This window comes from Bidens hawaiensis, unplaced genomic scaffold, assembly GCF_021521415.1.
Source record: "Bidens hawaiensis isolate Kalapana, Puna unplaced genomic scaffold, B.hawaiensis_p1.1 tig00042484_1, whole genome shotgun sequence".
NCBI lineage: Eukaryota > Viridiplantae > Streptophyta > Magnoliopsida > Asterales > Asteraceae > Bidens > Bidens hawaiensis.
This window is the reverse complement of record NW_027497535.1, coordinates 62107-87491: the sequence shown is the minus strand read 5'-3', so window position 1 is coordinate 87491 and position 25385 is coordinate 62107. Positions and strand designations below refer to the sequence as shown.

At 38.2% G+C, this 25385-nt stretch overlaps 1 pseudogene; it reads right to left on the bottom strand.

The window, feature by feature from the left end:
* Positions 1–535: 535 nt before the first annotated feature.
* The window catches only part of LOC143593680 (uncharacterized), a 75662-nt pseudogene continuing 50812 nt past the window's right edge, over positions 536–25385 (bottom strand).

The window sequence follows — 25385 nt, the reverse complement described above, 5'->3', positions numbered from 1 at the left end:
TGTTTGTTGTCTTCGCGGGCGTCGAGGCAAACTAAGACCACCGTCGCGCGCGCGACGGGGTGTTTTAACAGAAAGTTTCTGAGTTTTGGGACCTCTTTTAGCCTTAGAAAAAATTTTAGAAAAATACCTACTCATTCTTATGCCTATTTTATGTTACTTTTACGTGCAAAACTTACCTGGCATCTCTCGAATCCTCTTAAAACCTCTCGTTTTGTTAGGTGATGATCTCTGGCAATGACCCGACGACGCAATTAAACTACAAAAACTAAAGTTAGTGACCCTACGAAATGAAAATAAAGTAAAAGAATTATACAAACTCTACACTTGAGTTTTCACTCAAGAACCCGATTTGATGATTCAGTTCGATGGATCGAAGGGAGTTTCCTCCACCTCGGTTGACTCCTCCGGCCCTCCAAGATAATGCTTTAAACGATGACCGTTAACTTTCCACGAAGTTCCGTTGTCCGGATTCTCTAACTCCACCGCTCCATACGGAAATACTTCTTTCACAAATATGGTCCCGTCCACTTGGATCTCAGCTTACCTGCAAATAACTTCAAACGAGAATTATATAACATAACTTTATCACCTTTCTTGAAGTCTTTACCTCCCTTTAAACGTCGATTGTGCAACACTTTCGTCTTTTCCTTGATATCCAATGATCGAGAATATGCCGCATCACGAAGCTTCTTTAACTCATGAATTTGAAAATACCTCTTTCTAGCCGCTTCAGTAAGATCAACATTTACCGTCTTTAGCGCCCAAAACGCTCGATGTTCCAACTCAACGGCAGATGACAAGCTTTACCGTAAACCAAAATAAATGGTGTAGTACCAAACGGTGTCTTGTATGCGGTTCTGAATGCCCATAACGCGTCATCCAATTTCTCCGACCAATCTTTCCGACTAATCCCAACCGTCTTCTCCAAAATTCTCTTCACCCCTCTATTAGCATTCTCGACTTGACCATTCGTTTGAGGATGGTAAGCAGTAGAGGTGCGATGAGTGACTCCATAACGAGCTAATGCTTTCTCCATGACGGAATTGAAAAAATGAGTACCACGATCACTAATAATCGCTCGTGGAGTTCCAAAACGAGTAAACAACTTCTTTAAAAACTTCACAACCACTCGAGCATCATTCGTGGCCAATTCTTGCGCTTCGACCCACTTTGAAACATAATCTATTGCCCCCAAAATATACTTGTGACCACCAGAAACGGGAAACGGTCCCATAAAGTCGATGCCCCAAACGTCAAATATTTCAAGAGTTTGTATGGGGTTTTGAGGCATCTCGTTTTTCGACGAAATATTTCCGGTGCGTTGACAAGCGTCACAAGTCTTAACAAATTCCACCGCATCTTTTACAACCGACGGCCAATAAAAACCACTATCAAATACCTTTTGAGCCGTCGCATGCGCTCCATGATGACCTCCCTTTAGACCTTCATGAACATGCTTTAGAATATTCAACCCTTCTTCCTTCGACACACATCTTCTAAGAATTCGGTCACCGCTAATCTTGAACAGATAAGGATCGTCCCAAACATACCGATTAACATCCCGGAAAAACTTCTTCTTTTGTTGAGTAGTCATTCCCTTCAACACAAGGCCCGTGGATAAAAAATTAGCAAAATCGGTGAACCATGGAAAACCTTGCTTTTCAGCCGTAACAAAATCAATCGACTCATGCGGAAATCTATCACCAATTTCTTCTTCGCGAATCTCTTCTCTCTTCTGATTTTCCAAACGAGAAAAATGATCTGCCGCAACATTTTCCGCCCCCTTCTTGCCTTTAATCTCTATATCAAACTCGGAAATTAAGAGAATCCACCGTATGAGACGGGGCTTCGCGTCTTTCTTGTGAAAGAGAAAACGCAACGCCGCATGATCGGTAAAAACGGTGGTCTTTGAAAGTACGAGATAAGACCGGAACTTGTCAAATGCAAACACAACGGCTAAAAGTTCCTTTTCGGTGGTGGTGTAGTTCTCTTGGGCATCATTCAAAGTCTTGCTTGCATAATAAATAGGGTGAAAATGTTTATCACGCCTTTTCCCCAAACTGCTCCAACCGTATAATCGCTCGCATCACACATGAGCTCAAACGGTAAATTCCAATTCGGTGACACGAGAATAGGAGCACTTACAAGTTGATCTTTCAGAAACTTGAACGCCGACAAAGAATCCTCATCGAACACAAAAGGGACATCTTTCTCCAATAAACTGGTCATCGGGCGGGTAATCTTTGAAACGTCTTTAATAAACCGCCGGTAAAAACCCGCATGATCGAGAAAACTTCTTATAGCTTTGACATTTGTCGGTGGAGGAAGCCTACTAATCGTACCAATCTTCGCCCGATCCACCTCTATACCATCTCTTGAAATTTTATGACCCAAAACTATCCCTTCCGTCACCATAAAGTGACACTTTTCCCAATTTAACATCAATTTCGTCTCGATACACCTCTTCAACATTTTCTCAAGATTAACTAAACAATGATCGAAAGAATTACCGTACACAGAAAAATCATCCATAAAAACCTTCATGGACGTCTCTATCATGTCTTGAAAAATTGCCACCATACAACGCTGAAGGTAGCCAGAGCATTACACAACCCAAACGGCATGCGACGATACGCATATGTACCATATGGACAAGTAAAATTCGTCTTCTCTTGGTCTTCCGGTGCGATAGGAATCTGAAAATAACCTGAAAAACCGTCAAGAAAACAATAAAACTGTTGACCCGTGAGACGCTCCGACATTTGATCAATAAACGGCAACGGGAAGTGGTCTTTGCGAGTAGCATCATTTAATCTTCGGTAATCAATACAAACCCGCCAACCGGTAACCGTACGTGAAGGGATAAGTTCATTCTTCGCGTTCATGACAACAGTCATCCCCCCATTCTTTGGAACAACTTGAGTCGGGCTTACCCATGGTGAGTCCGAAATCGGATAAATCACCCCGGCATCCAACAACTTAAGAACTTCTTTCTTGATAACTTCTTGCATATTTGGATTCAAACTCCTTTGGGGTTGAACCACCGGTTTATATTCATCTTTCATCAAAATCCGGTGGGTACCATAAGCGGGGCTAATACCTTGAATATCTGAAAGTCTCCATGCAGTTGCCCCTTTATTCATCTTCAGTCAACTTCTATCAATTTTGACTTATTCATCTTGAGCCCTCTTCAAGATACGCATACTCTAAATGTGACGGAAGAACCTTTAATTCCAACGGAGCGGGTTTATCGACCTCTTTTTCACAAATTATTTCACTAACCTCCTTAATCTCCGCCGAGCAAGAAACATCATCTACCAATTTTTCCTCACCATCCTCCATAATTTTCGTCAACTCGTCATCCATCTCCATCCCAACCAAATCGGTACCACAAATATAATCAAGACACTTATCAAAACCTGGAATAAAAGAATTAAGAAAATATACCGAATGGCATGGACCACTAACATTGCCACTATCATCCCGGTGCTTCATCGACTTTGCAATATCATAAGTAACATTCTCGTCACCAACCCGAAGTGTAATTCGCCCCTCATACACATCAATAAGAGCCTTATCCGTTCTCAAAAACGGCCGACCGAGAATAATGGGGACTTTCTCGTCGGCCTCCATGTCAAGTACCACAAAATCAACCGGAAATACAAACTTGTCAACTTTTACTAATAAAATTTCAATAATACCTCGCGGATACTTAACCGAATGATCCGCCAACGACAACGACATACAATTCGGTGTAATCTCACCCAACTCCAACTTCTCAAACAACGAATACGGCATAAGATTAATACTCTCACCCAAATCCGCCAACGCTTGACTCATCATATTACTTCCGAACGTGCACGGGATTGTAAACACACCCGGATCCGACAACTTTTCCGGGACCCGGTTTAACATAACCGTCGAACAATCCCCGCTAAGTGGAATAGATGAAATCTCTCCCAACCTATCTTTTCTCTTGAGTAAATCTTTCAAGAATTTTGCATACTTTGGCATGTGTTAGAGGGCTACAACAAATGGAAGATTAATTTTCAATTGTCGGAACATATTTAGAAAATGCCCGTATTCCCGCGTGTACTTTTGATTCTTGAGACGAGTGGGCTAAGGAACATGGGCAATATTAATTTCGGGCGGTGGCCGAAATACGACCGGCTCTCTCTCAACTTATGGCTCGATAATTGGTTTTTTAATTTGTGACTTACCCAGAGCCTCCAACTCGATCTCTTCATCAGCCGCTTCCTCTTCTTCAACTCCACCCGTTTCTTTAACTACCTCGGGACCCAAAACCCTTCCGCTACGAGTAGTAATCGCATTCAATTGAGTGGTCGGATTAGTCTGAGTAGAACCCGAAAACTGTCCTTGAGGCCTTTCTTCGAGACGACGAGCAATATCACCAACGGTTCTTTGAATTTCAAGAATAGAAGATTGTTGATTCTTGATGAGCATATCGTGTTCGGTCAACTTTTTCTGTGTGACTTGATCTCTCTCCAAGGTTTGCTTCATCATCTCCTCTAGACGTCTCATGCTTCCATTAGAACCCTGTATATTATTTTGAACATTAGTACCATTGCAATTGTTAGTATTATTATACTGACCTTGTCCTTGATTGTAAGAATTTTGGTAGCCGGGTGGTTCGCCTGTCGGACGCCAGTTGGAGTTATTCTGATTTGGATTCTTGTAGGTGTTCCAATTCTGATTGTTGTTGAAGTTGTTGTTGGGAAACCTATTCTGAGTACCAACATAATAGACTTGTTGATTCATCACCGGGCACTCCAAAGTTCCATGTCCACCTCTACAAAACTCACACTTGTCCACCTTAGTCTTGAGTTCCTTCACCTCTCGGGTTAGTGATTCCAAAGCAGAAGCCACAGTAATATCCAGATTAACCTGGTGTACACCTCGAGAAGATGAAGATGTACTGCTAACGGGAGTGGAATTCCCGTGTCGTGGCCCTTTGGCGAGGTCTGATTGAGCGAAGCTCTCAAACATCTCGTTACATTCGGCGACATTCTTCCTAGCCAGTAGACTTCCTCCTGCGGCCGTGTCGAACCGAACTTGGGTTTCGTAGTTCAACCCATTGTAGAATTTCTCCACGAGAGCCCATGGTGTGAGACCATTCTCTGAGCATCGAGATAGCAAGCTCTGAAAACGCTCCCAATAATGACAATATTGCTCATCCGGCTCCATGTGAAACGAGTGAATCTGGTCGCGAAGTACAACCGCTTTAGCCGGTGGGAAGTACCTCTTGATAAATGCGGAACGTAGTGCTTCCCAAGTGGTTAACGTGTCAGGTGGCTGCGTGTCAAGCCACATAGTTGCTTTACATGTAAGTGTCGTCATCGTTCCCATGAAACTGATTAGTTTGAACGATGTTGTTCATGACGTATGACGGAATCTGCCACGAGTTGGGGTTGTCGATCGCGGGGACAACGATGCATGACTGGTTTCCGGTTAAGCCATCGAAGGCTTGAGCAGCAATTGTCCTATCGTCGGCCATTTGAATGTTTGGTTGAATTCTCGGACTTTCGGGCAGTGAACTGTGTGGTGACGATTTTTGTGAAGAAGTAGCTTCTGACGGTGGTTTCTCTGCTGACGAGCTGGTCTCTGTCTTGAATGAAGAAAAATCCAGATTACCCAGCGGTGGTCCTTCCGAACGAAGATGTGGCATAAACCTGAAATCGCAACAGACCAAGTAAGTAGACTAAAAATAAAATTAAAAGCTTAAAACGAAAGTAAACTAAAATTAACTTAGACTCCTATGACTCAAACTAAAATAAAACAAATAGCACGTATGTAGCAATTAAGTCCAAATAAAGTAAATAACGCAATCGCTAGGAGTCCCCGACAACGGCGCCAAGAATGATGTGCTAGAAGTAGTTATAAAATAAATAACTAAAATTATACTAATCTAGACACTAAGTAATACTCTAGACCCTTAAACTACTAACCGGCAAGTGAACCGGTCGACTCTAGTACAGCTAAGTAAGTCCGGATATCGAACCCACGAGACTCTTTAAATTACGAAACTAGCAAATTAGACTCAACTATAAGACACGACTATTTATTAATAATATTTGAGGGAAATTTTAAAACTAATTAATTAAAACTCTAATAATAATTAACTAATGATTACTTTAATTTAACTATTAATAAACAAATTAATATAATAATAAAACAAACCCTAATTATAATAATAATAATAATAAAACATAATAATTACTTATTAATTAATTAATAAAACTTAAACCCTAATTAGTTTTAACTAATAAACAATTTAGAAAACTTGGATTAATTCAGATGATTAAAATAACTACCCAGGCCAGAATCCCCAAAGTTATGGTTATTAATTTAAATGGAAAAACGCAAGTTATGGAACCGGGATCATAAGATAGACCCTTGAGAGAAAACCCGAACAGGACCCTTGAACTTCAAGAAGACGCCTATGGGTTTCTAACAAGTTTTAAGACTCACCAGTTTTATATTAAACTTCCTTACGGTTATTTAATCGCTTATGTCTAAGTATCTTATATGACGAAAACCTACCTTACATCACGGAATTCAAAGATAGTCAAGCAGATTCAATTAACTTAATAGACTAAGCTTACAATTAAACCTAGACGGACTCCTTACGAAGAACTAAATCTAGTAATCCCGACGAGCAAAGATCTATTAATAGCCTATCACCTTACAGCTTTTTAGACTAGCAGCTCACTTTTATCTGTTTACTTGATTATATTGTTTATATGATTTTAATCAATATTAATCACAAACTAGTCAAGAACACACTGTAAATGACCTAACAAAACCCTATCCTATGAAACAATCAACAAGGGCTATGTGAAACAATAAATTCAAGTAAACAAAACCAAGTAATCATACGCATCAATTAAATCAAACTCAACCGTTTACTTAGAACATAAAATCCATAACGAAACGAAAATCCAAATAAAATCAAACCGAACTAAGGTTCATCACGACCTAGGCAGTCTATGGAATTTAGCCTAGCATATTAAAATCTAAATCAAACAAAACAAATAATAACGAAAACATGGTGAAAGTATAAGAAACGGGGAATCGAAGATGATAAAACCCGTAAACTCAAACGTGAACGTGTAGCTCTTCACCGGATGTTCTCTCACCTTCAAAATCACTAACAAACGCGTAAAATAGCTCCAAGAACTCTCCAAAATCGGCTGGTGGCTTCAGGTTATGTCAGGTTTAAGTTAAAGGTGTTTAAATAGCGAAAACAAGGCCCGACAATAAGCAAAAACGAATTAAAAACCCATCAGCAGCCCCTAGGCGCCGCGCTAAGGGCTTTTAGCCTTCCCCCTTTGCGCGGCGCGACTTGCTTCTCCAAGGGGGCCGGTCAGACCGGCCCGGTCTCACCGGTTCTCTGTTCTGGTTCTTCGTGACGCGTTCCGGATCTCCGTTTCGGCTCGTTTTAGCTCGTTTTTCTCCCTTTTTAATCACGATCAAATCCCGGAACCTACGAAACATAGAAATGTTAGTAGTATACAAATCTCGACTAGAAACGAACAAAAAAATTAAAATATTAATTAAAATAAACAAGGGAAACATATATATTTAGCAGTATATCACAAGGTCAAGGAGGTGGCGGTCAAAGTGGGTCAACGGGTCAAAGTTCATCAAGTGGAAATGAAGTTATGGACATGTTGAAGTTGATACAACAATACATGCAACGAAGAAATCAACTTGATGAAGGTCGAATGCAAAAGGATGAAGTTAGAGATAAGGACATCCAATCGTTGACAACACAGATGGGTCAACTCGCAACTGAAGTTTCAGAATTGAAGAAAAATAAAGGCCAAATGCCAAGTGATACTAAGGTAAACCCGTACCATAGTTCATCTCGTAACGTTCCTATAAATCATGTTAGTGTGTTAAGAAGTGGTAAAGAGTACAAAACTGATTTATCACCGGGTGTGGTTGACGGGGAAGTCGAGGACAATATGGGTAATGATAGTGATGATGAAAATGAAACTAATAGACCCACTAAACATGTCACTTTTGAAAAACCGTTAAAAAATCCGGGTCAAACTTCATATTTAAAAGATAAAAACAAGGAAGTAGAAACAAATGCGATTCCATTTTCTTCGGCTTTGCTTGACCCGGGTAAGAAAAATGTAATTGCTAAAATTGGTCCTCAGAAGGAGGAGATGTGGGAAGTGTTTAAACAGGTAAAAGTGAATTTACCTCTACTTGAGGCAATAAAACAAGTACCCGCGTATGCTAAGTTTTTAAAAGAACTACGCACTCAAAAGAGGCAACAAAAAGTCCTAAACGAGTGAATTTAACTTAACGGGTAAGTGCGGTTTTAAAAGGAGATCTTCCTCCTAATCTTCAAGATCCGGGAACACCCTTAATTAATATTCAAGTAGGCAATTTTCAAATGTCTAGGGCGTTACTAAATTTTGGAGCCGGAGTAAGCATTCTCTCGGGGGTTTATATGACCAATATGACTTTGGTCCTTTGAAACGTGTTGAGACCACGGTTGTATTGGAGGATTTGTCTCATAAACTTCCCCGTGGAATCGTGCGGGATGTAATTGTGAAAGTAGAGGATTTTTACTATCCTGTGAACTTTTTAGTGTTAGACTATTCTTCGGGTGATCCAAGTCTACAACAAAATGTTATCTTGGTTCGACCATTTTTGAACACTGCTCATGCAATCATTGATTGCAGATTTGGTACCATTGACATGGCGTTTGGTAATCGTAAAATGTGCCTTAATATTTTTACTAATGTTGCTAATTCTTTGAGTGGTAAAGAATGTTTTATGGCAGATTTGGTGGACCAATGTATTCCTCATGAATATGATGAAGATTGTGTAGAAGCTTGTATTTGTGATGATTCTGAACAAGTACACGTGTGTGCTTTAAGGATGGAAGAACAAAAACAGGATGTCTTAGCTATGCAAGAGGGAAGACCACCATGGACATATCAATTTGAGAGCTTGCCAATGGAGATCAATTCGAACACAAATCCGTCTTTGGAAAGGTCATCAAAGGTTTAATTGAAGGAACTTCCAAGTCATTTGAAGTATGCATTTCTAGGGGAGAATGAAACCCTTCCGGTTATCATTGCTTCTAACTTGGAGGAAGAACAAGAGAGGCGTTGGTAAAAGTGTTGGGAGCACATAAGCCTGCCATTGGATGGACGCTTGCGGATTTAAAGGGTATTAGTCCTTCGATTGTTATACACAAAATAATTACAGATGAGCAGGCTAAACCAACAAGGGAGACTCAAATACGATTGAACTCGAATTTGCGAGAAGTGGTGAAAAAGGAGGTTATCAAGTGGTTGGATGCGGGGATCATTTATCCCATTTCAGACAGTGCATGGGTGAGCCCGACACAGGTAGTACCCAAGAAAGCCGGCATCCAGGTAATAAAAGATGATAATGGTGAACAAATCACCACCCGACCGGTAACCGGGTGGCGAGTGCGCATCGATTATATGAAATTAAATAATGCAACCTCAAAAGACCATTTTCCATTACCATTCATTGATCAAATAGTTGAAAAACTTTCCGGTCAAAAATATTATTGTTTTTTGGATGGATATTCGGGTTACAATCAAATTGCAATTCATCTCGATGACCAACATAAGACCACCTTCACTTGTCCATATGGTACTTTTGCCTTTAGGCGAATGCCATTTGGACTGTGTGATGCCTCCGCTACTTTTCAAAGATGTATGATGAGCATCTTTTCTGACATGGTCGGGCATTCGCTTGAAGTTTTTATGGACAATTTTTCCATTTTTGGCTCAACATTCGAGTCGTGTCTCGTTGATTTAGAAAAATTTTTAAAATGATGTGTTGAGACAAACTTGGTGTTGAGTTGGGAAAAAAGTCACTTCATGGTGCAAGAGGGCATTGTGTTGGGTCATGTGATTTCAAGTAGGGGAATGGAAGTTGACCAAGCTAAAATAAAAATAATTTCATCTTTACCACCCCCAAAAATGTCAAAGGGGTGAGATCTTTTTTGGGACATACCAGATTTTATAAGAGATTCATTAAAGGTTTTAGTGCACTTTCAAAACCTTTATGTAACCTCTTATTGAAGGATGTCTCCTTTGAGTTTACTGATGAATGTTTGCAAGCTTTTGACAGCTTGAAAGAGAAGTTGGTACAAGCACCCATTTTGCAATCACCGGATTGGTCAAATCCGTTTGAAATAATGTGTGATGATAGCGATAGCACGGTCGGAGCAGTTTTGGGTCAAAGAGTGGAGAAAAAGCCGGTGGTGACATATTACGTGAGTAAAACTTTATCTGAAGCACAATTGAATTACACCACTACCGAAAAAGAGTTACTAGCGGTGGTGTACGCCTTGGATAAATTTTGGTCATATATTTTGGTAAGTAAAGTTGTGGTGTATTCGGATCATAGCGCGATCCGATATTTCATGGAAAAGAAAGATGAGAAACCGCGTTTGATTCGATGGGTATTATTGTTGCAAGAATTTAACCTTGAAATCCGGGACAAGAAAGATTGTGAGAATGTAGTAGCGGATCACTTGTCTCTGATTCCACTTGAAGGTGTTGATGATCCAGTGGAAATAAATGAAAAGTTTCCGGATGAACAGTTGCTCGCCGTCTCAACCGCATCGTGGTATGCCCATTATGTTAATTATTTAGCCACAGGGGCGATTCCGGAACATTGGTCGAAGAAACAGAGGCAACAATTCATGTCCCAAGTCAAGAAATACATATGGGATGAACCGGATCTTTTCAAGATTGGAGCAAATCAAGTTCTTAGAAGGTGTATACCCGAGAATTAAGTGCAAGAGATTTTGACACATGCTCATTCGTCGGCATGTGGGGGTCATTTAGTGGATAAAAAACGGGGTATAAAGTACTAACATGTGGGTTCTATTGGAACACTTTTCAAAGATGCTAATGAATATGCCCGACAGTGCTTGAATTGTCAACGAATGGGGGGTATATCAAAAAGGAATGAAATGCCTTTACAGCCCATTCTGGTGGTTAACATTTTTGATGTTTGGGGCATAGTGTTTGTTCCCGTATCGGATCTAGCAGCGTCGATACATCGATAAACATAAGAACGATTAATACTTTAAATGCATAGTTTATTGATAAGTATGGATGAATACATTATTGAGGAGAAGTAACTTATGGAGAGCATAATTTAAACTATGTACACTTGCTCTCTCTCTCCCTTAATTAAGACATAATCTACCTATTTATAGGCCAAAGCCCAATTCACAATAAATATAGATTAAATACAAAGACTAGACAACTATAACTTATTCGATCGCTACGGACACAAAAACCGTGCACTAACAGACACCCCCTTTTTCGTAGCTATCGAATACTTTAATATTGAATACTTTAACTGCAAATCACCAGTCACAAACCGTGCACTAACAGACACCCCCTTGACTGATGATTTTCGGGCTTGTGGAGACAGACAATCTTTAAATCTTTTCAGCAAACCAACAACTTGTAGCCTCTCATATCAGATCACCCCCTCAAAGTGAGCAACTCTTGGAGATCATCCCGATCATCCATTGGCGTATGATATGGTTCAATCTTTCAACAATCAGCAACAAGTCATCAGCTATCTGTCATCACCGGTAAAGAAAAACATATCTTTACGTTTAACCTCGTCACACATCTTCATGAACAACTCGATCATTCAACATCTTTCACTTTGGTTTTCCCTCTCTTGATAAAATTTATCCCAAATAACTGTTTGAAGCTCTTCCACATCCCATTCGCAAAGATGCACTATTGTTTGGGCATATGATTCAGAGTTCCAACCTCCATTAATAAACCCCAAATGATCAAATTCTTTAATCCAATGACAAAACTCGTATATTCTTCAATAAGATCAACTCGTTCGAGGATCGTCCCCCGCAACAGAAGTAATCCGCAAAAAGAGGTAAAAGAGCAGACACTCGTATCCCACGTAATCAGGTTTCAATCATGAATAAATCAATCACCAATAGAAGAACAGTTGCAGTCTTGAATTACCACCCGGATTGCAGTAATTTTTCAAGAAACCTTGCAAACATAGGAATATACATGCTAAATAAACTCAAATGAAAGTTTTATCTCCCCCTTTTCTTGACAAATTCAGCAAGGTCTTGATCAATCTCCAAAATTCACAAATAAAAATTCCTCCTTAAATTACACGTGGTCACCCCCTCGACCAGCCGAAACACGTAAACAGTCGGCTGAAAATTATATTACCAAAATTTGCACGAAGAGTCTCCAATACATTAGGAACAACCCAGAAAAAATTCGATTAAGAAAATTTTCCCGATTTTCCCGCCAAAAATTCACCAAAATTTTCGAAAAATAAACATTATCGCCAAAATTTTCAAGAATGAAATCTCACTTACGAGGAGTATTCAAGAAAAAATTCGCGCAAGAAAATTTTTCCCGTGGATAATATGTGTATGTATTAATATTAAGATGAAGATTGAGAGAGAAATCGGGCAGGGGTTCGATAAGATTAACTCAATGCTTAAATTAAACAGTGGAATAACACCACTATATATAGAAGACGAGTATGATTTGTTAACATTCCATAACGAATCAGACACCACCTTCGTTACATTACAAAACCGAAAGAAACCTTAACGAATCACCCCTCGATTCATTAAACATCCTTAACGAATCAGGAGTGATCTTAATTTAAGTCTAGTCCGTTAAACATCCTTAACGAACTAGACAACTCTTTAACAAACTACATAATAACTTAAACTTTATTACATAAATAAAACGATCAATACACTAACGATAAATACAAAGACTCAAGACGCAAAACCGTGTACTAACAGACATCCCCTCGTCTTGAGCTCTTTGCCTTGTAAATTACTTGAAGTGTCATGTCTGCCAATCTCTGCAACTGTGAATCCCATGTTCATAACACACCCTAACAACACGTTGAAATTGCATTGACAGATCATAGTCTTCACGACGCTCGATCAAAATCTTGTTCGTAAATAGCACATCATTGTCGGTCTCTGTTAAATTAACGAGCCATATTGGATCGATGATATTTATCAGCTCAGTCTTTAAACCTTTACCCACCACAATGACGGCCTCGCCAGTTTTGTTGTCGTAGTACCAGCGGTTGAAGGATAAATACATATGTTGGTTCAAAGTCTTCACCGGCACATGCTTCATGGTCTTTGGCGGCTTTACCTTAAGAACTAGCTTTCTCCAACATGTTCTTGGATCGATCTCATCGATACGCTTGCGGATGGGAATTTGTTGTTTAAAATACTTAAAATCGTTGTTCACCTCAAACACAAGTGTTGGTGAAAACGACTTGCATGGTAATCTTCGCCACGATTAATGAATGGACGATACGCCAGAGTGAAAACATCTCATCTCGGTAATGAGAGAAGATCAGACATTCTTTCATAGTACTGAACGCCCTTCTCCCATTTAACAATATTCAAATGTCGGCACAGACGTTATGCCGCTTATCATACGGAAGCAAAGGAACGTCCTGAGCTTGTTGATCTTGTGGTGCATCAACAAGCAGATTTTGAGCTACGTTATCAGCCATTGAACTGTATAAATAAACCCGAAGATTAGTGATAATTATAAAAATAATACTCATATAATTAATAAAATAAATAAAAGTTTTTATATATAAAACTTCTTAATTATAAAATAATTAACCATGTCATTCGTTAGAAACATGTTGATTCGTTAAATAGATATAACGAATCATCTGTTTCGCTATCAAGTAAATGAGTAACGAATAAGAACTAACGAATTACTATGAAGATAGTAACGAACTACTATCTAGTTCGTTATAAACAACGAATACAATTCTGATTCGCTAAGAAAATGATTCGTTGTTCTAATTCGTTTGGATTACCTAACGAACTGGACACGAATTAGTTCCAATTCGTTATGTATAACGAATGGCCAAAATAAGCTTAATCTTTGACTCAATAAGTCATGGTCAAAATTAACCAAGAACTTCAAAAGTCAAAAATGCAATCGACAATCTGATACACCCATAATCAGGAACATGAAGCCAAATCAGTGACCGCAATGGATCTCGGAAACACATTCCGATGACAATGGTATCAAAAAGGTGGTACACAACATAGTATTAAGCATATAAATTAAGGTTTATATAAACCTCACAAACCCGATAATAAAATCGTATAATTAACCCATCAAACCAGTGTTAAATTTGAAGAAAAACACAAAGGTATGATCGTCTATACCTTAGTAACACAGAGATATACTCAAAACAAAGAAATATGAAGGTTGATAAAATGGTGAAAATTTTGGTAGAGTATCAGTACAAAAGGAAGAAGAAGAAGATGAATAGGGAGGCGGTTCGTATGCACGCTGTCCTATATAGCATGACATTGCACGATTCCCAACGTACGAATCAACCAATTCATTTCAATTTTGAACTAACGAATCACCTGATTAGTTAGATTAATTTAACACGTGGCTTGCGAAATAGATTCTATTCTTGTCTAGTTCGTTAAATATGCATAACGAAATAGATTTTTATTCTTGTCTAGTTCGTTAAATTATGCATAACGAATTGGGTGTCTTTCGTTACAGAGTGTGGAAGCGTATTAGGGTAACGGATTTGAATGTAATTCGTTAAAATGACCTAATTCGTTATTCATAATTAACGAAATACCATTTATTTAATTTTAAATGAATAAATTAATCAATTTAATAAATTAAATAATTAAATAAATTAAAGAATTAAATAAACAATGTTAACTTAAAAAATAAATTACCGGGAACCTTTATCTCGATAATCGAATACTGTAACGTGTTTTTCCTTAAAAAAACACTTATCTTAAAAACTTATTAAATAATATGTAAAAATAAAAACGAAAATCTTTTTGAAATTTTGAATTTTTATTAAAACTAAATATTTACCAGAAAATTATCCGAAAATTAAAATGTAAAAACAGGAAAATATTTTTGTGTGTTGTATGATTTTTCAAAAGCAGTACAGGAAAATATGCACGAGTCCATCTGTCGGCTTACATACATTGTATCCCCTGGGGTCCGTTTCTTAATGGTATTAAGACGCGCGCAAGGGAGGAACAATGTATGACTAACAGCGAATTTTGATCAAGTCAGTAATTTAGATTTGTACGAATTACAGCAGTGATCAAGTTTAATGACTTTGGGTTTGCTCTAAAAGCGAGTGAAATATCCATGCATATGAATACCCAGATGATTAAGCCGCATAAAGACTAACAGTGTCCAGAACCTCAATGCTTATTATTAGCTTTATTTTATTTTTGGTTGATCAAACAAGTATAAGGCTTGAGTATGACAAGTTATTACGTTTCTGCCATCCTCACCGAGATTTTTGCTAGAGACTAACACCTCTTTCAATTTGGCATTTCTTTATATTTATATCACATACTTTACTCTAGTTGTTTGTTTTAAGACCTACCAATACACCAATGCAATTAAGCACACAATCTTTTAAGCTTATTTCTTGCTGGATTTGGGGTCAAAACAGTCAATGTACTATCATTTTCTCTTTTTGCTTCAAAAAATCAAAATTTTGAGGAGCATAAAATCAAGATAAATTTAATCGCCCCAGTTACGTTAAGTATATAAATAAATGGCTAACCTATCAATTCATAAGTGAATAATAGGACCAAAAAATGCAGGCATGCTTCACAAACTTAAATAACCGACATAATTTTCAGCGAGAAAATAAACTAAAACGCATAACGAACGCCCCAACTACTTTCCATTATCACGTGAATGGCTATCCCGATCATTTACAAGTAAAAGTCAGGATCAAACATATACAAGTACATGTCATTCAAATTTGAGTAATTGACATACTTTTTCAGCGAACATATGCAAAAATGTTTTTGGTTTTTCTCTATACATACTTAAAAATACAATCTTTTTGTCTTTTTCAAAATTTTCTTATAAACAAGAATAACTTCACAATCTTTTTGGTTTTTCGGATTTTTCTTTACAAACTGAAAACACAATCTTTTTGGATTTTCAAAATATTTTAAGGAAAAGCAGTAAAGAAACAAAATCACAATATTTTTGATTTTTCAAAATTTTCAAATGTTTTTGGATTTTAAAAATTTTAATGTTTTTGGGTTTTATCTATATAAATGAAAAACACAATATTTTTGTAATTTCTATTTTTCACCCCCTTAAAACCTAAAACCAGAATAAATTTTAAAATAAAAAGTTAACAGAAAAGAAAGATAGTTATCCTTGTTTCAGGATATCAGCGAGGGTCTTCAATCCTTTAAACCAAGCAAAAATTGAAAACGAGTTTATCAAAGGCTTTGGTAAATAGATCGCCTTTCTGAAAATCAATATGTACTTTCTCAAGGTCAATTAATTTCTTATCAAAGCAATCCCGTATAAAGTGATATTGAATTTCGATATGTTTTGTTTTAGAATGTTGTACGTGATTCTTTGTGATAGATATGGCAGCAGAGTTATCAATCAAAATAGGAGTATGATGTGTTGAATAACACACTTATACTTCCTTACAATTTTATAATGTTTTAATGATTTAATATCAAATTTATGTAAGTTTAGGGGGTTAAGTGCAAAGTTTTACAAAGTTGAAATGTTTTGTGTAGGTTATGGAAAGATGTGGAAAAAAAAGGCAAGAAAAAGAGAACTTGGAGGGTTTAAGTGTCAAAGTTTCAAAGTTTAATCAAGGCCCGACCCAAGCCCACATCTTAGAGGCCTTGTATAATATTATTTGAAGTTAATTATCAAAAGAAATCTGCCATTATCTCATCATAATCCCGAAATACACAGCCAAGAACCCTAAACCCTAATTCTGTGATCGCAACCAGCAGCCAAAGAAAAGAAAGAAAAAAGAGAAGAAAGAGGCGGCTGAGGGACTGTGACGGCTGGAGATCAAGGAGGACATCAAGGAGGATCTTGGTACAATAGCTAGGCTTCTTATACTTCATTAATCTCAGCCATAAACCCTAAGTAATTGGTCTTAGACTTTGTTTATCTTTCAAGAACCCTAACTCTATTGATTTGGTCTTTTGATTTGAATTGTTTTGCAATTGTTTGATAGTTTGAGTTATAATTGATTGAGTTTGGATCTTGAATGAATTTTATAATGTTTATGATGATGTTTGTGATGTTTTTATTAAGTGTTTGCTGCTGTCCAAAATCTATGTTAGGCTAAACTTGTTTGTTCTACCTAGGATAGATGATTGTTGCATAGTTTTAACTTGTTTAATGGATTGATAATGTTCAAGACTTAAATTATTGATATAAAGTTTAACTAAACCATGAATTAGATTGTGTGTGATGGCTGTGTTTTATTTGTTATTACTTATAATCCTCTTGCATTAGTTAATTGAATTGGTTTTGATTAATTGATTGCTTGTTAAATTCTTTACTTGGTGTTTTGGGTTTATTTGCGGGAAGTACAACCGTAGGGATAAGTGGGTAATATAATCATCTAAAATCAGTTAAAATACACCTTCTTTGAGACCGAGAGGTGATAAGAAGTAATATTGTCTCATTGCTTTTACTTGTTAGAATTAAGACCGCGCGAGAGCGGGTTTTTGTCTTGTCAAGTTTGAGTGTTTATGTGCAATTAGTTGGTTTAATTTGGGTTAAGTTAAATTGTTCCTCTATCCTTGGTTGCGTAGTATTCGTTTCCATTAGGTTAGTGTGTCGGTGAGACCGAGAGGGGAGTCGGTATTTGAACATGTTAATAATTGTTTTTCGGTTTATTCTTTAAAATCAACTAAAATAAGTTAGAGATTGTTAGAGAGACTGAGAGGTAATTTGACTTTCTTAAACAAGTTTTAGTTGTGTCATATTTTATAACCGGTGTTTTGAATATTTTCAATCCGTTGTCTTGTTATTTCTATCAACATGATTCATTCCTAGGTAGACGTTTTTATCACTGCAGTCAAAGTTTTCAAAGTTTTGTTAAAAGTTTTTATTTAATTAAGTTAAGTAGTTTAATCAATTTTAAATATTAAAAAAATCCTTTAAATAATATTTTGGTGAGTCTTGGTTAGAGTTTCGTAATTATAAACGTTTTCACGTGTCTTCGAGTTCGATATCCGGACTTTCCTTATCTGTGCTACACGCGATCGGTACACTTGCCGTTTGTGTGAACTAGGATAGATTGTTTGGTTTTTAAAGCTTAGTTGCGACTTGTGTTTAATATTTATATATATATTTTCGCACGTCAAGTTTTTGGCGCCGTTGCCGGGGACACGGTTTGAAGCGTTTTAAGAACGACTCGAGTTAGGACTTGCTTTGTTACTACTTGTCTTTCTTATTTGTTTTGTTTGTTAGTTTAAAATAGTTTAGCTAATTATAATTTCTTTTATTTACTACTTGTCGTACAAAACCGTCTTCCAGTTCATCTACATCCGTCGGTAATACGTTCTCTTCCCCTACTTTTTCTGAACCCGTCATTAGGGATAGGATTATGGGCGACGCGAATCCACTACCGAGGAGGACAGTTGCAGACCGGGCCCGTCCGGTCGATGCTGACGCGAGATCCAGCATTGCTCCACCAGCTATAGGAGTTCAAACGACTTGGCAGATTCCATCTAACGTTCTGAACACGATTGCTCATTCTGCTCAATTTCACGGGTTGCTCCACGAGAACCCGCATTCTCATCTCACTCGTATTGCACGTATCTGCGACACTTTTCATCTTGCCGGCGTATCCGAAGACGCCATGAAACTCCGAATCTTTCCGTTCTCACTCGTGGATCATGCGAGTCTGTGGCTTGATTCCCTCCCACAGGGATCCATTGCTACTTGGGCTGCCATGCAGACCCAATTTCTTGAAAAATACGATCCTCCGGCTAAAGCCGCTCGTTTGCGTAACCAAATTCATTCTTTCCAGATGGAGGACACCGAGAGCTTCTACGAGGCGTGGGAAAGGTTCAAAAATCTACTCGCATTATGTCCAAACCACGGCCTACAAGACTGGGCGGTTGTCGAGAAGTTCTATAACGGAGTGACATACGCAACTCAGAGTATGCTCGACACAGCTGCAGGAGGTAACCTACTGACAACGAAAGATACGGATGAGTGCATTGACTTGTTTAACGGTTTAGCCATGAATGGATACCAGCGACCACCAGTTAAGAGTACCAAAACCGTTGATCCCCTATCACGCGGCATGCATTCGGTCGACACGAGCACCACACTTGTGGCACAAGTTGAAGCGTTAGCAAAGATCGTGAAGGACTTGCAGGTGAAAAGTAAGTTATGCGAGATCTGTAGAGGGGGACACGATACCGTTCAATGCCCCGTAGGTTTCCAGGAGGAGGCAGTCGACTTCGTTAATAATCCAAACCGAAATCAACATTCTTTCAATTCTTATAATTCGGGGTGGAGAGGTAACCAAAACTCAAACTGGAGGAATGGAAATCAGTCCGGCTTCCAGCAACGTCAGAGCCTATTCCAGGATTCTGGTGAGGGAACGAGTAGTGGGGAGAAGAAGCCCACGTTAGAGGAGATGATGGCACAGCAGACACAGATGTTGTCGCAGTATATGACTCGGGGGGACTCCCATCACAAAGAAACTCAAGAGAAATTCCCGGAGCACGAGTCATTCATGAGAAATCAAGGAGCATCAATTCAAAATCTTGAGCGTCAGATGGGAGAGATAGCAAGTCGTCTAAATGAGAGGACGCCAGGTACACTTCCAAGTAACACTGAACAAATTCCGAAGGCGTTCACGAAGGCTGTGACGACAAGGAGCGGTGCGGGGGCACGTAGCGAGCCCGTGATTCAGGAAGCGACGAGAGGAGTCGTTAACGAACCTGCGGTAGATGTAGAGGAGCAGGTAGACGAGGAGATTCAGTTGGAGTCTCCACCGGCCAGGGTGCATCAGAGGCACAACCCAGGAAGTACAGCACAGGCCGAGAACCAGCCACTGCCCAGCACACCACCGAGAGTCTACAAACCTAGACTCCCGTATCCCAGGAGAGTCCGTAGGGATAGAGACGAGGAGCATAACTCCAAATTTCTTGTTCTTTTGAAGCAACTTCATCTTAATGTCCCATTCCTTGAGGCACTCACGCAAATGCCCAAATATGCAAAGTTCCTTAAGGATATTCTTTCGAACAAAGAGAAGTTAGCCGAAGTCTCTTCCATTCCTCTGAGTGCTGGTTGCTCTGCAGTCTTGCAGAGAAATTTACCTGAAAAGATGTCCGATCCTGGAGTTTCACAATTCCCTGCATCTTGAGTGATAATACGGTCGTCCATGCGCTGGCAGATCTTGGTGCCAGTATTAATCACATGTCGTATTCCGTGTATCGCAAGTTGGGTCTAGGCGAACCGAGGCCTACCCGTATGAGTATCCAGCTTGCTGATCGTTCTGTGAAATACCCCCGAGGGGTGGTCGAGAACATGCTTGTTCGTGTCGACAAGTTCATCTTCCCGGTGGACTTTGTCATCCTGGACATGAACGATGATGATAGTGTCCCACTTATCTTAGGCCGACCATTCCTTGCCACTGCACAGGCGTTGATCGATGTATGCGAGGGTAAATTAATCTTAAGAGTTGGGGATGAGAACGTCACCTTTGACGTTCGACAGTCACTGAAACACCCCAAGGCTGCTGATGACTCCTTATACTTCATTGAAACCATCATGGACCATGTTGGGGAGTTTCTCAGAGAATCTGTGGAGGATCTGCCTCCGACACCCAGATTCTCAACAGGGAGAATCCAGAGATTGAGATGGTTGTCGTAACTAATCAGTCCTTTGATGCCGACACCGAGTTGCATACCCCTGAATCTAGCGTGTTTGCTAAGATCGTACGAGACGATCCGATGGACCGACCTTCGGTCGAGATTCCTCTTTCTTCCTTAGAGATTAAGGATTCGCATGCCCACCTTGAGTATGCGTTTTTAGATGAAGAGAGGAAGCTGCCGGATATCATTGCATCTACTTTGACGGAGGTCAAGAAGGCGAATGTGGTTATCTTTGATATCGAGGGTTGTCATGAAGAGCTTGTGGAGGATACCTCTATGGAAGTAGATGATACACAATTTGACCCAGGAGGTGACATTGAAGGAATAGGAAGACTAATTTTCAGGGAGACATCACAGAAGAGGGAGCATGTATACTTGAATCAAACGAACTTGAAAGTGAGGATACGACATACGAAACAACATAAAAAGTTGACACACAACAAAGATGACATCCTCCTTCATTACACGACTCGTATAAAGTTTGGTTCGGGTAAGTATAAGTCTTGGTGGTCCGACCCGTTTCAGGTTTTCAAAATCTCTTTAAATTTTTCTGGTAAGTTTTTCCCAACTACTAGTAGACAAATAAACGAAACGGGTCGAGTGGAAAACGGATAAAGGAGAAGCCACCTGATTGAAATTGAGATTTGGGGTCAGGCTGAGGACCCGTTAAACTAAGCGCTCTCTGGAGACAGCCCGAGTTGTAGAGTTTGTATTATGATTCTCTTTATTATTTGTTTTATTTTTATTTATATTTATAAATACAAAAAAAAAATAAATAAATATTTAAAAAAAATCAAAAAAATTAAAAAAAAATTCAAAAACACAAAAATATGTTTATTTCTTATGTTTCTGTGTTCTGTTTGTACGCCGCTACATGCGAGCGAGTTTGAGTTTTTACAGGTATTATTATGCGCATGGTAGCTCTGATGGCGTTTTGGAACTGGTTCACCCGAGGTTGCGGCCGCGAATGAAATGCTATACGGTCGTTCGTTTGAGTCATATAAAGCCGATGAAGAATCTGCATCTAAACCAGGGGAGTAACCCGTTCTCTATTTTAATATCTGTTCTTTAAAGTTTTAATTTCATGCTTTACGTTTTATTTTTATTTTATTTATTTTCCTTGTTCTCATCGAGGACGATTTCGTTCTAAGTGTGGGGATGGGAATTTATATTACTTAGTTGTAGAAAAAAATTTAAAAATAAAAAATTTAAAACTAAAAAGTTTTCACTTGTTTATCGTTTTCGTACGTTGTTCAAGTTTGAAAAAAATTAAAAAAAATAAAAAAATAAAAAATAAAAATGTCCCTTGTTTTTAGTTTCTTTTGCATTAAAGTGGGAGATGATGATATTTATCGGAAATCAGTTTTTCAAACTACTAATAATATGAGATAAATAAAAGAAAACGCACTTAACTTGGGATGTGTCGGTAGGCTCAGCCTTGAAAATGAAAGGGCAAATTTGATAAAACGGTTAAACGGAAATCTTTTGTGGGTAAAGCGTTTTGTCCGTGGAAAATAAGCAATGAAAGGTCGGGCCATACTCAAGCCTCAAATTTTGGTATGAAAAATTGGAAATATCATGAGTTTTAAAAATCTGAATACGTTATCATATGATGCTTGGGTAGGTTTAACGTTAGAGTATGCCGTGTAGCCTGTGATATAAATCTTAAAATGCTAGTTTAGCGTTTTACACCTCATCGGCGTATGGTTTTATAACCTTAAATCATGTATTGATGGGATGCTTCGGGTCCGGAGACCATGGGTCTGTATGCAATCTACTTAGCTGGGTATTCACAATTCCTAAGTGGGGTTTTGTATATTTAAAATAAAGCCAAAGAGCAAACCCTTATAAGTCTATAAACATGATCACAAAACAGTACGAAAGTACAAATACACTACAGACTTGATCATTCATGCTGTTAGTTATGTGGGGTCCCCTTGCTCGCGTCTCATTACCATTAAGAAACGGACCACAAGGGACACGCTACATGTAAGCCCTACAGATAAAATTTTGCATACTCACCTATGGTTATGGATTTGGGGTATTGCTTGATAACGGGGGTATGTCATGTTGTGGGTAGCACTGGCTATAAATAATTGAACCTTAATCATATCTAATGGCTGCTTGGTAGACTTTGATGCTTAAGCTTAGGTGGATAAACAATACCCTTGATCGTCTTAACTATTCATAAATATTGAGCAACAAAGTTTTAATTCTGCTAACTTTGAGGTTTAAGTCAAGTTGGGGTGATCTAGTCCGGTAAAAGTAGAAAATAAGCGGGTCTTAATTTTGTAAACCACTAAGTAATATTATTGTCGGATCTTATTTGTCCCGGTAAAGATTAAGGAATGGGTTTAGGTGGACAACAATATCGATGATCGCGGTTTTTGCGTTTTTCTGAGCTTTAAAATATAACCTATATGTTTGATTTGACTTTGATTTTCCGATTTTGATTCAACTGCAGTAAAATCTTTTTCAGGGACGAAAAAGTCTTAAGTGTGGGGATGTTTGATGTGTTGAATAACACACTTATATTTCCTTACAATTTTATAATGTTTTAATGATTTAATATCAAATTTATGTAAGTTTAGGGGGTTAAGTGCAAAGTTTTACAAAGTTGAAATGTTTTGTGTAGGTTATGGAAAGATGTGGAAAAAAAGGCAAGAAAAAGAGAACTTGGAGGGTTTAAATGTCAAAGTTTCAAAGTTTAATCAAGGCCCGACCCAAGCCCACATCTTAGAGGCCTTGTATAATATTATTCGAAGTTAATTATCAAAATAAATCTGCCATTATCTCATCATAATCCCGAAATACACAGCCAAGAACCCTAAACCCTAATTCTGTGATCGCAACCAGCAGCCAAAGAAAAGAAAGAAAAAAGAGAAGAAGGAGGCGGCTGGGGGGCTGTGACGGCTAGAGATCAAGGAGGACATCAAGGAGGATCTTGGTACAGTAGCTAGGCTTCTTATACTTCATAAATCTCAGCCATAAACCATAAGTAATTGGTCTTAGACTTTGTTTATCTTTCAAGAACCCTAACTCTATTGATTTGGTCTTTTGATTTGAATTGTTTTGCAATTGTTTGATAGTTTGAGTTATAATTGATTGAGTTTGGATCTTGAATGAATTTTATAATGTTTATGATGTTGTTTGTGATGTTTTTATTAAGTGTTTGCTGCTGTCCAAAATCTATGTTAGGCTAAACTTGTTTGTTCTACCTAGGATAGATGATTGTTGCATAGTTTTAACTTGTTTAATGGATTGTTAATGTTCAAGACTTAAATTATTGATGTAAAGTTTAACTAAACCATGAATTAGATTGTGTGTGATGGCTGTGTTTTATTTGTTATTACTTATAATCCTCTTGCATTAGTTAATTGAATTGGTTTTGATTAATTGATTGCTTGTTAAATTCTTTACTTGGTGTTTTGGGTTTATTTGCGGGAAGTACAACCGTAGGGATTAGTGGGTAATATAATCATCTAAAATCAGTTAAAATACACCTTCTTTGAGACCGAGAGGTGATAAGAAGTAATATTGTCTCATTGCTTTTACTTGTTAGAATTAAGACCGCGCGAGAGCGGGTTTTTGTCTTGTCAAGTTTGAGTGTTTATGTGCAATTAGTTGGTTTAATTTGGGTTAAGTTAAATTGTTCCTCTATCCTTGGTTGCGTAGTATTCGTTTCCATTAGGTTAGTGTGTCGGTGAGACCGAGAGGTGAGTCGGTATTTGAACACGTTAATAATTGTTTTCCGGTTTATTCTTTAAAATCAACTAAAATAAGTTAGAGATTGTTAGAGAGACTGAGAGGTAATTTGACTTTCTTAAACAAGTTTTAGTTGTGTCATCTTTTATAACCGGTGTCTTGAATATTTTCAATCCGTTGTCTTGTTATTTCTATCAACATGATTCATTCCTAGGTAGACGTTTTTATCACTGCAGTCAAAGTTTACAAAGTTTTGTTAAAAGTTTTTATTTAATTAAGTTAAGTAGTTTAATCAATTTTAAATATTAAAAAATCCTTTAAAAAATATTTTGGTGAGTCTTGGTTAGAGTTTCGTAATTATAAACGTTTTCACGTGTCTTCGAATTCGATATCCGGACTTTCCTTATCTGTGCTACACGCGATCGGTACACTTGCCGTTTGTGTGAACTAGGATAGATTGTTTGGTTTTTAAAGCTTAGTTGCGACTTGTGTTTAATATTTATATATATTTTTTCACACGTTAGAGTAGTAAGAAACTTCAAACCGTAGTCACGCAGATGTTGTTGAATCCTCAAAACCTTGGAACAAAAACTCGAGGCTGCAACATATTATGCCTCAGCGGTTGAAGTAGAGACTGTCCTCTGCTCCTTACACTGGCAGGAAACAAGCCGGTTTCCTAAAAATTGACACATTGCCGTCGATGATTTGAAGTTGATCTCGCAACCTCCGTAGTCCGAGTCTGAGAAGGCAGTAAGCTCAAAGTTATCGTCCTTGGGGTACCATAACCCGATGTCTGGATTTCCCCTCAGATACTTAAGAATTCGCTTTACCGCAGCTAGGTGAGTTACTCGTGGACTTGCTTGAAACATAGCACAAAGACAAACAACAAACATAATGTCGGCGCGAT